Here is a 14,699-nt window from a genome sequence, read left to right as displayed (position 1 = left end):
GCTTGATGTGGCTGGACTGTTCCCATGAGGCACAGGGTCAAGACTGATTTGCATATGGCCAGGTCTAAACTGGGGTGGCATGGTGAGCAAAAGAATGATGGATTTAACACAGATCTCTTGACTGGGGTGAATGTTTGATTTGTTCTGCTTTCATTCCATCAATTGTGTGTCTTTTAGTACTTATACATGCCAGGTTATCCCCACTAGATGTCATTATACCTAGTAGTGGTTCCTGTTCAATAATTCCTAGTGCTTGCAGCATTGGACCCTGTGTTGCACCCTGATTGTAACACGGTAGAAGCAATATTTGCATGCTACGTTTATACTGCGTAAATACTGTTTTATCTGGCTTCTCAGTGATTGTGAATTCCAAGTTGTTTTAAGTTTAACTGTTGTATTTTTCAAGCTGCATATTAACAACATATTACTTTATAAATAAAGTCTTTCCATTGGGCTTCGACCTCTACTGAGTGAGATAAGATAAGTGTTACGTTGCATCCGATACCAACCCCCACACCACCAGCTACCATATGCCTTACTGCACAAAAAAGCCACCACCAAAAATTCACAGAAACTAAAGATGAAACCATGCTTAATTGCATCTGGTTGTACATGGTGGACAACATCCCTCATTTTTGGAGTCTGAAGGCTGTTTTTCATCACTGGGCTTTGACCCAAAACAAGAGATGAAAAGGGAGAGGGGTGGGGGGGGGGAAGAGAAAAACAGGAAATCAGTGACAATGATGAGATACAAGGGCGCCACAACTGACCCTGAAGAAAGCATGTGACAAATGCATGGTATCTGAAACATGTTGACTAAAGTGGCATGGAAAAGACGTGTTCTTAACTACCATTTTTTTTTTAATTTGCGGAGAGTCGCCCAACAATAAGAAAATTGAATGTTGGAAAACTACTCAAAGTATTTTAGAATTTGAGAGTGTGCAAAATAAGAGCCCACTTCTTAAAATACGTAATTCCATTAATCGATGAACAGGCACAGATTATAATTTTGACACTTAGGAACAGGTCTTGCAGGAGTTACTAACAAGGAAATAGATCATGTTGATCACATGAAGAGTGGGCTATTGAATGGTGAAAGGTGGCCGAATGATCTTTCTGGAATTGGTGAAAATTATGACACGACAGTGAATATATTCCTGGAAGAGAGGCTTTATTCAGATTCACTAGGGATCATGAGCTACCTTCTCTGTTTTTATTTTTTGATAAGTTGCATGAATGACGGTCACCTGTGAGTAATTCTCCATGGTGTGACTGGCAAATGTAGTTGAGACGCGATACCTACGATTTCCAGAGAGACTAGAACCCAGAATTATGAATAGGTGCTTGGTCCAATCATTGAGTTTAAGATGACCTTTTTGTGTAGAGATCATTTTCTTTGGCTAAACCACCTGAGGCTCCACTAGTGCCGCCTCTAAGTGGGGGTGGGGATCCATGAGTTTTGCGCGGGCGGGTGAATCGCTCATTTGTAGTGCTTCATGTATTCTACAAAGCTCTAAATGGCACCCCCAGAATCCTGCAACATGGGCATGTCACGTACCACATGGCTCAGGTTTTTCACCACATTTTAATGTGCAAAGTAAAAAAAACACACAATTTGTAATTGTAGGTCAGGACACAGGAAAAGAGTGATGTGTACTCTTGCAACACCTGCCAAAACCCCTAGTAAACCATATCGATTAGAAATGGCTGTAAGGATAACAAACTCCCCACATCACCTGTTCCTGCTCCCTTATCAGTCTTAATTAGCCTTGCAAAGAGGGCCATATGCCAGCCGCCCACGTACAGGTTAACCACCTTTTCACTTGCACTCCATGCGTTTTGCTGAGTGCATCTTGCAGTCATAAGGGTATTGACAAAATAGGCCATGAGATCACTATAGAGGGGTGTGTTTGGCAATGGGGTGAGAAGCATTGGCAAACCAAATAGGCCTCGTGTTGGCCACCAGCGTTTTGGTTTTGTCAGTGCTTGTTTTGTTTTGTCATGGTTTTTGCAAAACTGTATTATTGGCTAAGTAAGGATCCGGGTTCTCACCAATCCCCCCAAAAATAAAAATGGATAAAAATGCAACAATATGTTTGGGGTCACAAATGCCAAAGTAGTCTTGGTCACTATAGGGACCTAACTTTGTGCAGTTATATTAGACCAACGGACGAAGAAGGGCGCTAAAAGTCTGTAAAGGTAAGTATAATACACATACCATTTCAGTTAAATCAAAAAGGTTTAGGCTAACACGAGTCCTAAAAACACAAATGCTCATTTTTATGAATCCTTATGTTGTTTATTATGAAGTCTCAGATTTAATGTTCAAATTCTTATGTTTATCTTCTAAAGCAGGTCTTAGGTTGTGCAAATGGTTGGTGTTGTAGGGCATGGGTGCTAATTTTTGGGTATAAGACTTATTTTTCCTCATCAGATTTTGACCAAAATGAGAGAGAGGGGTGGCATCAAGACACTGCAGCCTTGGTATTTGGCATTGCTGGCATGGGGAAGCACAGGCAGAAGGATGCTGAGAAAAGATATTGGTGCCTGTGGACATTTGTGATTTACAAATTAAGCATTGAGGTCATAGTGATGTATTTTTCACGTTAGCCCCCAAAACATATTTCAGTACTTAAAACCTATTTTTTTCGTTATGTCATCTTATTCAATAAAGCATTTATGTTCCTTCGTTTTAATGATAGCAGGCAGTTAAGAGGAACATAGAAGTTACAAGCTTGGCGCATACACACCGCGTAAAGGGTGAAGTAGCTTCGCGATTAGGATTTTCTGTTCTTAGTATTCGATTAGCGCACATCTATCTTTTGTAGTGCCTGAAAGCCCTTTCAAAGTCTGTTGCATCATTTGTACCTGTTGCTCATTGTCACCCAGTGTAGGATTCATAACATGGATGGTCCCATTTTTCCAGTCTTGCTTGACAGCACAGCTTAGAATTAACCTATCGCCTACAATCTAACTAGACTGTGTTATGTTTTATTTCTCTTGCATTCTGTTAAATCCATTGTAATGGTGATGTGTTTACATTTGTATTGGCTCTTTGACCTTCCATGAGCATGCTCCTCTTAGTCGTCCCAATTCCTGCTGGTCTTGGAACCTGAGGAGGAGTCGATGGTGGAGAAGGATGAAGACAGGATGTCTCTTGAACTGCTCCTGAGCTATTGTTGTTTCAACGTGGAATAAATAAAGTATCTCAGTTCTATCCTGCTTGGATTATTACTTTACTTTGGGAAGAGGATGTAGCATTATGGCTAAAGCAGTTGACCTCGAAGCTGGGAAACCAGATTCGAGTCTCACCAGGACGCTCAACATCCTGTGTTTCTGGGCAAATCACGTATCTCCATGGATCCAACAAAAATTAATGTGTCCATCTGTAACACTATAAATAGGGGTCAAGAAGAGCACAATCCTTAAGAACCAATAGGAATGAATGACTTGTTAGTCACAATATGCAAACACATCAGTCCAATTAGATATCTTGAGATCTTCCTTGTTAGACAGGATAACAGAACCAAAAGTTCATATTGTAAATTTTCTTTATTTGAAGTTACGTCATGTAGATGCAACAAAAACAGCCGACACGTGTTTCGTCAGTACCATCAGTTGGTACAATGACTTTCTCAAGGCTTAACAGGCAAAATTGCCAAAAGATGCGTCGAGGTCTTGTCTATGTAAGAATATGGCTTAAAAAACAGGAACCTAGCATGTGTACGGTGAGGATGAGTGCCAGGACTTAGATTTCAATCGAAGGTTGAAGTCCCAGGCAATGGTCTTGATAATAAAAAGACTTCACCCTAACCGTTGTATCGTTCCACTATGTAAATCTGGAATGGTGATCATCCACACAGTGTAATATATTTGGTGTCAAAGCGGCGTTCGGTATGTAAACCAGAAATAGATCAAATTAAAGCCCGACACCAATTAAGAGGGACAGCAGGGTCGTGCGAAGTACCGGAATTGAGTAAACGATGGCAGATAAGCAGATCGCAAAGTGTCAGCGAACGAAAGCGCTGTCCCAAAGTCTCTAGATGCTGCAATTAAGCAGAAGGGTCCGCATAATGACGAGCCCAAGAAAACCTTCTGTAACACAAGTGGTGATAATGTAAAGCGCTCTGATAGCTTTGGGACAAGTTTGCGCTATATAAAACTCCGGAAAAAATGGTCTCATGTTTCACCCCAATTTTCTCAAAATATCCTTTAGCCATATTGGACATAAATTGTGCCCCATTGTCAGTAATGATTTGTACAGGTAGGCCTTCATCCACAAATACTTCATCAATGATTTTCAGAACTTCTGCTGAATCTATTTTTTTCCACCACCGCGACAATACACCTATCATGGCAATGCTATATTTAGGTGGAGTACCAATCGGACCCATGATATCAATGGTGACCGTGTGGCAAGGTCTTTCGGGGATGATTGGCTCGCACTTATTGAGCCTCAACGTTCTTAAAGCTTCATCAGAAGTAGCACTCAACATACAATTTCTCATCAATCTTACTGCACATATATCAATACCAGGCCATGGGTACCCGTTTTTTACTCTCTGTTTGGTTTTTATAATGCCACAATGACCATCATGATACTATGCTATTATCTTATCCTTTGGAGTGGATGGAGGAATGGCCCCATCACCTCTTAGTACAGAACTGCAAATCACACACAGTTCATTTTTGATTTCTTCAAAAATGTTTCAAATCCTTGGGACCAAATGTTTTTTGGCCATGCTTGTTTCACCACTTTTATGAATTTTTGCAGTGCCACATCTTTGGAATACTCTATTTCCCACTCCTCTTCTTTCATCCTGGGTGCTCCCTGATCATGAATGAAGGCAACCTGTAAGTCATTCCATTCGTTCTTATCGCACTCCTGTATGTCCACAGGCGTGCGTGACAAAAAGTCAGCCAACACATTGCTCTTTCCTGGAACATACTCCACTATATATATGAAGTCGTGTAACCTCATTGACATGCCTGATATACAGGCAGACACATTAAATAGCCCTTCTGTCACGAGGAGCTTAAACAGGGGTTTGTGGTCACTGCTTAATCTGCACTGTTTTCCCAAAACAAAAGATCAGAAGTGTTCCAGGGCCAACACACATGGCAGAGTACCTTTCTCAGTTCCTTGCCCTCATAATCAATTTGAAAAACTACACCTCCCAATCCTTTGTTGCTTGCATCCACTCTAACCACATTATTAAGTTCTGGGTCAAAGCATTTCAGGACTCGGGGTTCCATTATTGCTTACTTTATGTCCACAAATTCCTCCCTGACTCTATCCATCCACACAAATTTCACCCTGTTTTTCAACATTTATCTTATGTTGTACACCCTATTAGAAAACCCCTTCACAAACTTAGAGTAAAAGTGCACTAGGCCAAGGAATTACCTTACTTCGGGGCATATCATCAAGTGGCAGCGATAATTATCGCTGGCCACGCTTAGCGTGAGTTTTTCCATCACCAGCTATCGCTGAAATTGATCGCCAAGCTATCGCTATATTAGAACACTTAGCGTATAGGCGATGAAAATTCCAGCGATAGCTGGAAAATGGCCTAACATCGCTGGAAAACCAGTGATGTTCACTTGTAAACAGCGGTACCCTTGCTGATACGACCCTGTGTTCGTATCACCATAATCCACCCCCAATGTTATGTATACATAAGTCTGGATTTTAGCAGACGTTAAAATCCACCGATAAAGGCCTGCCAGCGCGATTTTGTACATCGCTATGCCGGCCGGGCCATTGTAGTTAATATCTCGAAGCTACCTTTTCGATATTTATCCATAGAGTTCTGTCAGGCACGCCTACTTTGCATCTCATTAGCGATGCGAAGTTAGGCGTGCTGGAAACGGGCGCTAAGACAGCAAAACACGCGCTAGTGTGTCCTTGTTTATAAAGCGATGAAGTTATCGCCGCTTATCGCCCAAAAACGGACGCTAAAGCGGCGATAAGTTTATCACCTGCCCTTGATAATATGCTCCTTTGTCTAGGTTGGAAGGGTGTGGAGCACTCTGGATGTGGTAATGTCAGGTGCTAAACACTACTTTCAGACTGTTATGGATGGGTTGAACACTCTAGGCTGTGGTTCTTAACCACGGGTCCTACTCAATGTGCATTATTGTATTAGTCTTTTGAAGACAAGTGTGTAAACATTAACACATTTTGACTTGACTACTTAAAGGGTCCTCCACTGTTTATAAAATTAAATAATATTAGCAGGTTGATAAAGTATACAGACATAGAAAAACAAGATGTAAAATTAAAAATATATAAAGAATCTGTCAATGTAAAGGAGTTTCATATTGGAGACTAAAAACTAAATGGAATCGAGCCTTCCCTTGATTTGTGAGAGCAGCACAAGTATAGCTAAGTAAATGTTTGCAGTACGGATGATTTGCGGCCTCCATTGAAGCCCTGGTATTTGATGACAAATAGAAAACATCCATTAGGAGCAAAAAAACAAAGTGATATGCTAGAGTGTAAAAAACTAATTTAGGAAAGCCTCAATCTTCCCATTATATTTATGAATTAACATAAAATATTCCATACCTTTTTAATACATTTGAAGTTCAAATTGTAGAAGCTGCTTAGGTGGTGGTCCCCGACCTTCAGTAGTGATTCAGTGGGGGCACCCAGAACTCAAAAGGATAAGAACCATTTCCCTAATAGAAAAAAGTGACTTAACAAAGTCATCAGAGAGAACTATTGGATTTGCCAGGGCTTGGTATTTCATTGTATTGAATGCCTCTGTGCTTTTCAGAGCACAGAATAAATGGAAAACAATAGAGTTAAGTATTGAAAAAAGTTTAAACACTCAACCCCAGGTGCATACGGGTAACTTGAGTCGAAGTGGGCCTAGAGATGCAGTGGAGAGTGACAGCCCTGATGTGAAAACCAATAGGGCCTCATTTATCAGCCCTTGCGTCACTTTTACGCCGCCAGTGCGTCACTTTTTGTGACGCACCAGTGGCGTAAAAAATGCGCCTTGTTGCGTCATATTTACAAAGTGACGCATCTAGGTAAATGCGTCACTTCGTAAACCCCTGCGCCACATTATACCTGCGCCAGGTATAATGTATGCAAGGGGGGCGTATTGATGCAAGGAAGGGTCGTAGAAGTGACGCAGTGAAATCTATGAGATTTCACTCCGTCACTTTTAGGACACCGTTGCGTCAAAATCCTGCGCCTGCCTCACAGCAGGCGTAAGACTGAAGCAGGCCCTTTTACATGGGGCTTTCCCCAACTGAAAGGACGCATTGCTGGAGTTGCGTCACTTTTGTGACACTCCAGCGATGCGTCACTTTTGCGCTTACAGATACGTCAGAATTACTAACGTATCTGTAACTCCTTGCGACATGATGTGTCTTGCATTAAATATGACGCATCAGGAATGTCGCAAGGAGTGCGCACTGAGAAGTGACGCATCGCTGCTTTCACGCAGCGATGCGTCATTTCTCATAAATGAGGCCCATAGTCTTTCAGTCCCAGACTGCCTTACTAACTTGCTCCTGCTGACATCCATACTAGAAACACCACTCATCCTGACTCTAAATCCCTGCTGAGGAGACAAGCCCTGCCGGGGAGATAATAAACTGGATCATTGATAGACTATTGAGTACAAAAATATTGAGTGAAGAGAATATTGTGTCAAAAAAATCGAGGATCAACATATCTGGAAGGCAAGTGCAAATAGGAAAGTATAGATTTACTACTCTGAACTCCGCATCTACCTTCCTTGAAGATATACATATATATATATATATCTCCAAATAAATATATGTGGAGGTTAGTATAGTAAAAGTTTGCATACCCCAAAAAACTTCCCTGCACAATTTTTTTGTCATCGATATTCTTGACACAATATTTTGTCCACATGATGTTTTGAACGCAATATTTTGTTTAAACACCCACGGATAAATGGGAGCTTCAAAACTACATATTCTGTTATCCTTCCCAGGAGGCATGAACGGTCAGTGGGTGAAGTGCCCTCTGCAGAAATGTTTGTGACTCCCTCACATTAAGAGATAAAGGCCTAGATGTATCATCGTTCCTATTTGCGATTTCTTAATAGCGATTTTTACCGAATCGCTATTAAGAAATCGCAAAATGGGATGTATGTTTAAAATCGCTATTTTTTTGCGATTCCTTATTATTCCTAATTTGCGAATTCGCAAGTTGCGAATTCGCAAATAAGGAATAATTTCCTATTCATTCCTATGGGCCAGGAGGCCCATAGGAAAGATTGCGAAATAATTCTCAAATTGCGAATTTGCAATTTGCTAATCGCAATTTGAGAATTATTGTAAGGGTGCAGGGGTGTCTCATGGACACCCTGCTGCACCCCTGAAACTTACATGTGTGTGCATATGGCACACATACATGCCCTATGGCATGTATGTGTGTCACATGCCACCTTCAAAATTGCTTAATTGTGAATTTTGAAAGGAATTCGCAAATTAACACCAACCTCAAATTGGTGTTAATTTGCGATTTCTTAACCTGAATTCGCAAATTGAAATTGCTTCATACATGGCATTTAAGGAATCGCAAAATTGCGATTCCTTAAATGCTTAAGCAAAATAAGGAATCGCAATTTTTAGCGATTCCTTTTTTTGCTAATTTCTCATACATCCCAAAAGATGCAAAATGTCCGTTTGCGATTCGTTAAGGCCGAAATTCTGCGAATTTCGGCCTTAACGAATCGCAAAAGGCTTGATACATCTAGGCCCAGATCTTATAAGAGATGGCTCCACATTTCAACCATCCGAGATCACACAAACAAGTTATTTTGAATTGGGCATCAGAAACACCTATTGGTTAAAAGCAAATGCATTAGTTTCCATGGAGACCATGCACTATATATATATATGGTTATATGATTTGATTTATGCTTTTTGGCAGGGCATACAATAACCATCCAGATGAAACGTGCCCTACTTGCTCATATTTAGGAGCTACCTTAAGACCGTTGCTACTCTCACAACCATAAGAAATGACTGTAGCACTGTGTAAATTCCAGTGTTCTCTTCCTGCTTCCATGATGGCGCTCCAAGCCATTTCCAAGAACAGACCAAGTTATTTGAAGACAGTCTTGGTAAATATGTGCCTACGCTTTTATCGCTTCTGTTTCCCCTCAATTTGCTTCCATGTGCAAGAGTATATACTCTGTTATCCGAAGGGCCCTGTGTCACTATGTGCCTCTGATAAGCTTCTGGTCTTATCTTTCTTCCCTCAGTCTTTACACAAAAGCACACTTGGCTACTTCGGGCCAGAGCCACAGGAATTATGCGATTGTGCGGCCGCGGCGATTCTCGGATAATTATAGATTTGCCACATTTGCGACATAATCCATCATCTGCCACATAATTAAGCATGGGCGAATTTTGCGAATCTCGCGTTCGCGAATTTTGCGGATTTGCGAACTCGCAATCCGCAAAATCCGCGAATTCTCGCGAATTTGCGGATTTTTTTTTTGTGTGTTTGCGCGGGTTTCTACCAGTTCGCGAGGGTTTTGTACAATGTCGCAAATTGCGAACCTACCTGTCGGGTCGCAAGTTTCGCGAACTTGTTGTTTCTACGTGTCCAGCCTGTTTGGGACACTCTTCTTCATCACTGCCACTCTCTGTCACCACTGCCACTCTCTGACTACTCATGCCACCCTCTGGCCCACCCATGCCACCCTCTGTTTCATCACAGCACCCTCTGGTTGTCCAGTCAGTGTACATTATTGTGGCAATGCAAGCACACCTTCCCTGCCTCAAGTGACCTGAATTAATTTGGGGCTGATTAATGTGTCACAGAATATTTTTTTAGCTGGCACCTGCTTCCTTAGTGCTTCCTGATTAGTGATCTTTTGCACTTGCTAAGTGCTTTCATTGTTGCAAAATTAGTTACAACACCTGCCCTGCCCCAACTGACAATAATGAATTAGGGGCTGATTAACACCTTGGCTGCTAGGCGTTTTCCCCTCCTGTGCTGAGAATTACCATTTTGCTGGTGTCATGACGAGCTCAGCTCGTCATCAGCACAGCTCAACTGTGCATCATGACGAGCTGAGCTCGTCATGAGCTTCGAAAGGGTTAATGGATTTGAACTTCCAGCCTGGCTCCTGCTTGTCTCCCTTAGCTGTAATTCAGGACCTTTGTGGCATATGTGTAACTATTCTGAGGTTCAGAGCAGGGTCACATAATAGTTGCAACTGGCAACTGAACTCTGGAGGGGCCCCTCAGGAAGCACTACAGGAAATGGCTACTAATGATGAGCCTGAACTTTTGAACCTGGTAAGTAGTTTCAGTTTTGCTAAGATCGTATTTCTGCAATTTTGCACTTATTCGCGGGGCGCGAAGTTGTACTGGGAAGCCGCGAACTCACGCGAACAGTGGGAGCAAAATCCGCTGCTCGCGGATTTGCGGATTTTGCGGGAGATTCGCAAATCTCGCGGATTGCGAATTTACCGAAAATCCGCAAAATCCGCGAGCGAAACGGATTTTCCGCCCATGCTTACACATAATCTGCAGATTTAAAAAAAAAATTGCTTTTCTTGCTGCATAATTTACTCAACCCTGTTAATAATGTGTCCCTCTCCTGCCGCATAATTCCACTGGCCTGCTTAAGGCCCTTCCGATTACATATGGTCTCCTCTGATAATTCTCAAGCATCTTCTCTGTAAGAGTACTGAACCATGGTATACCAGCTTGTTAAGGTGTAGTCTGTTCTAACAGAAACTCAAAAAATAAAACACATTCTTCATCATAAACTCCAGTGGGGTCCGATTTAACTTGAGTATTCGATACAAGGATTTTTTTTTTTAATATAACTATATACCAGTATAGTATATAGGCTCATGTGCCACGCTTAAAAATGAAGGTAGGTATTTGTGGAAAAGTACAGGGATGAGAGTAGAGTTGTGAGAGTGCCCACAGTGACTCTCCCCAGTTTGGGCTTCTTGGCGCTGCTAAACGGTGGCTGGGTCACCACTGTGATAGGACTGCCGATCCTATGGCTCGCTTTCTGTCAGTCCCAGAGTAGAGGAGACCTTTACACAAAAACATGCGAGGAGGACAGTGATGCAGAAAGGCTCCTTTTGGTGCATGTGTTTGGCAGTTACCAACCACCAAAGCCTAAATCAGGCCCCGTGTGTTTAGGTCTCGCCTAGGCAGCGCTAGCGCTGTCTCTTCCAGACATGTATTCAGCATATGGACTTTAAGCTCCGCCCAGCCCTTCAGGTTGGTTGGTTTGCCTGCCTTTTGGAAATGCCTTTACTGTCATTGGTCAATAGTGTCCATCTGTCCCGCCTTTAGGTGCTTGGTTCACTCCCATGGGACATCACTGATTGTTTCTTTTGGTTGGCCATCTCCTCCTTCGCAGACAACTCCTTCGCAGACACACCGACTCCCTCCCAATATTGTTGCCATCCTTCAAGGTTTTCTTTGCAGTGCTTCTTTACTTTTGTAGCACCCAAGGCACACCACGCTTTAGTTTTAAATATCTTAAGCCAAAGCAAGGCATGTCGCAATTTTTACAAAAGTAAATATTATTTTTTTTAAACAGCGGCTGCACTACTTTTTTTTAATTATTGAGTTTTGTAGCAACTGTGGCATGCCGTGCTTTCGCTTTAAACATGTAAAGCTAAAAGCGCAGCTTGCCACGATTGCTACAAAAGTAAATAAATAGGAAAAAAACAGTGGATGCACAACTTAAAAAATATATTTATTGATTTTTGTAGCTTTGCTACTGCATGGATAATTTTGGACAAAAAAAATCTAAAAAACATTAGCAAATCCAATACCTTTAAATGTAACTAATGTGAGAATGAATGCATTGCAAATGCTTGTTTTTTTATACTGGCCTTTCTCTTAACATATAAAGTGAACTCTAAGGCGTGTCACATGTGCCTGCTTCAGTCCCACCAATTGCACTACCCTGAGATTCCAATAAGTTTTTCTAACACAGTGCTTGTCGAACATCATGTGATGTGGCAACCCCAAGTGTCTCATGTGTTAGTACTAGAGAGACATCAATGGTGTATTGCTGTGCTCCCTAAATATGAGTATACTTCAGAGGCCAAGGATGGAATGGGCATGCAAACTGTGCGATATTGTTAACTTCCTGGTGATCATTCCAAAGAGAGAATAAAGGAATAGCTATGGAGAGTTAAGTAATCCATAGCTGAGTAGAGTGATTTCACCCACAGGGCGTTACATGTATGTTGATGCCTTTCTTTTCTGCAAGGTATGCTCAATATCCTTTGGAGAGGGTATAAACATTACATGTACATGGAGCCCATGTAACCACAGCATGCATGTTCACCCACTTTGCATCCTTTCAAGCATCCTTTGTCACACATCCCTCCTCTCCACTGCCCCGATTGTCAGCATGTACGCTGTGTGACACTATGCATGTCTGTTTGTGCCTCGCCCCAGTGTGCATGCATTGACCCCTTTGTGTATCTGTGCTGTCTATGCTGGTGCAAGCACGTGGGTGTCTGCACTCTTTTATCCTGTTTAAATTGGTGCACACAGGTGTCTCTCTGCCTGTTGGATTGTGCGAATCGGTATCTGTAGGTGTGCTGGGATGTATATGCATTAACCTCTGTACATGGGTGTGTGTTTATATTTGTAGATCTGTGTGCATTGCTGCCTTTATGTATGTTACCTGTGCTTAGGTAGGTTTGTTTGTCTGTGTGCATTTTAGTCTCTATGGATGCTGCGGCTGTGTATCTGCATATATGTATGCATGATCTATGTTTGAGAGAATGTGCCCTTTCATGTTGTGTCTGAGGTCTCTGTGTGAATGAATTATACAAAAGACTGTACTACTGGCTTTGTCGATCATTGTTGTCAAGAGATAGCATGCAGTGAAAGCGGAAGCTCTGGGCATTGTCATTTTAAGTGGTACGCGTTATCTTTTGAAAGTAAATGACTGTCAGCAGAATCTTAGGATAATGTCATCACCTTAAGGTATTTGATTTAAATACAGCTTTGTTTACCAAAGACCGACATAGTTCAACGTGTTAAACAATCATAGACATGCTTTACCCTGTTGTAGAGTGCTATGTCATGTGGTGAAGTTAAACGCCTCTTTTTTTCACTGAAATGGCTACAGTAATTTCATCACTGGTAGTCGAAGATAGGACTGAGCTGTAGTAAGATGTTATTTGCCCAAGATCACACGATGTGATCTAGTGCTTGAAGTCGGCAACATGAGTTAACTCTCCTGCTTCCACAGTATATCTTCCCAGCCATGTTGCCCTGTCTAGCCCTTGGCACTGAACCCTTCTGACCCAATGTACCAGCCCCGAGGCAGCATGGACGGGGGCACGGGGCGTGTGTCAGTCGCTCGCTGAGACAGCAGTGATTTCTCTCCCGTGAAGGTGCGCCTTCCCGGGTTACCGTGTTCAGGCTGAGAGCGCAGAGGCTCCGATTACACTCACAGACAAGTCCCTCCCTCCGCACAATCAGGGAAGAAGAGTCTACCAAGGGATTAGAGCAGCTCCTGTGCCCGCCGCAACCTGTCACTCCAGCCGGCACTTTTACCTCACCTCTGAGTGCCAAGCGGAAAACCGCGGCGTCAAGCACAGGGAGGGACCGCTGCTGTCACTGAAGCCCCTCACTGACACCTCAAGGCGCACGCTGCGTACACAGCGGCTTCTGGGCGCTTCGTCTGCACGGGGGTGCTTGGAGCCAAGACCCAGGCGGCTGCCTCCCCTCCGCAGTTACTGGGGCCCCGTGACGCTGCGGTGGTGGTCCCCAGAGGGGGCAGCAGTCAGGCGGCGGTCACCTGAGCTCGCCTGTCCTCGGGCGGTCACTGGCACTCGCCCGTTCCTGGCGCTCAGCTGGGCTCTCCGGACCAGAGAGGACGAGGAGCCCTCGGCAGGTCAGTGGAACTCCACGGCCTTGGGGCCCCTCGGGCTCGAGACAGTGGGGCGGTGTGTCAGGGCTCGAGTCGGGGGTACATGCGATGCAGGTTGACGGCGTTCCCCCACTCTTTTCACAGGGTGGACGCCTTTCCCCCTGCGAAGAAGTTGGGCCCCACAGAAATAAGCTGAACGTGTCCCGGTGTAATTTTCAGACACCTGGACACGTTGAGCACGTGACGTCATGGGGTCTTTGCATATTGTCAGTCCCCCCACTTCTTTTGTATAGGTCTTGTGCCCTGGGGGCGACTGAAGCTCTCTTGTCCTTGGAGGGCGACTGGAGTTCATGAACGTCACTCGGCAGCCGAGATCTCTCGCGGCTTGGGGAGACAGGAGAGTCATCTGGTCACTTTGAGGGCCACTGGTCTGTGGAGAGTAGTAAGGGTCACTTGTCTCTTGAGGGCAGTAGGGTGCTCGGGGTCTCGGGCGGGCAGGAGAGTTCACCCCGGTTCCTTGTGCGGCTGGTGGAGTTCTCTGTTCCTTGGGGGTGCAGGGGGCTTTTGCTGCCCCTTGGAGGGTTAGTACAATTACTGCTCCTGGAGGCGGGGGTTGTATCCCACCTTAAACGCAAGTTAGGGCAGTAAGTGACGTCCTGTGGTCTTGGACAGAAGAGTGCGAGGGAGCAGGGGCAGTTGAGCTTTGGAGTTCTTTTTTTGCCATGGGGTGGGGGATGCTGGAGTTCTACGGTCTGGGAGGGCAGTAAAGTGCTCGCTGGGGATGTCTGGTCCTTGCAGGGCAGTGCAGTTCTCAGTTCATTAGCCC

The 14,699-nt window shown here is 43.7% G+C and overlaps 1 protein-coding gene across 1 annotated transcript in view; it reads left to right on the top strand.

Moving 5' to 3' along the window:
• The first annotated feature begins 13,474 nt into the window (after window positions 1-13,474).
• LOC147706333 (DEP domain-containing mTOR-interacting protein-like) overlaps window positions 13,475-14,699 on the top strand; it is a 151,730-nt gene continuing 150,505 nt past the window's right edge. Inside the window, exon 1 of the mRNA XM_086932818.1 lies at window positions 13,475-13,897. The gene's annotated coding sequence lies outside the window, so the exon portion shown is untranslated. The remainder of the gene's footprint in view (window positions 13,898-14,699) is intronic.

The sequence above is a fragment of the Lissotriton vulgaris genome, chromosome 7 (genome assembly GCF_964263255.1).
Source record: "Lissotriton vulgaris chromosome 7, aLisVul1.2, whole genome shotgun sequence".
Lineage (NCBI taxonomy): Eukaryota > Metazoa > Chordata > Amphibia > Caudata > Salamandridae > Lissotriton > Lissotriton vulgaris.
The sequence above is the reverse complement of the archived record's forward strand: the minus strand, read 5'-3'. Positions and strand labels throughout refer to the sequence as shown.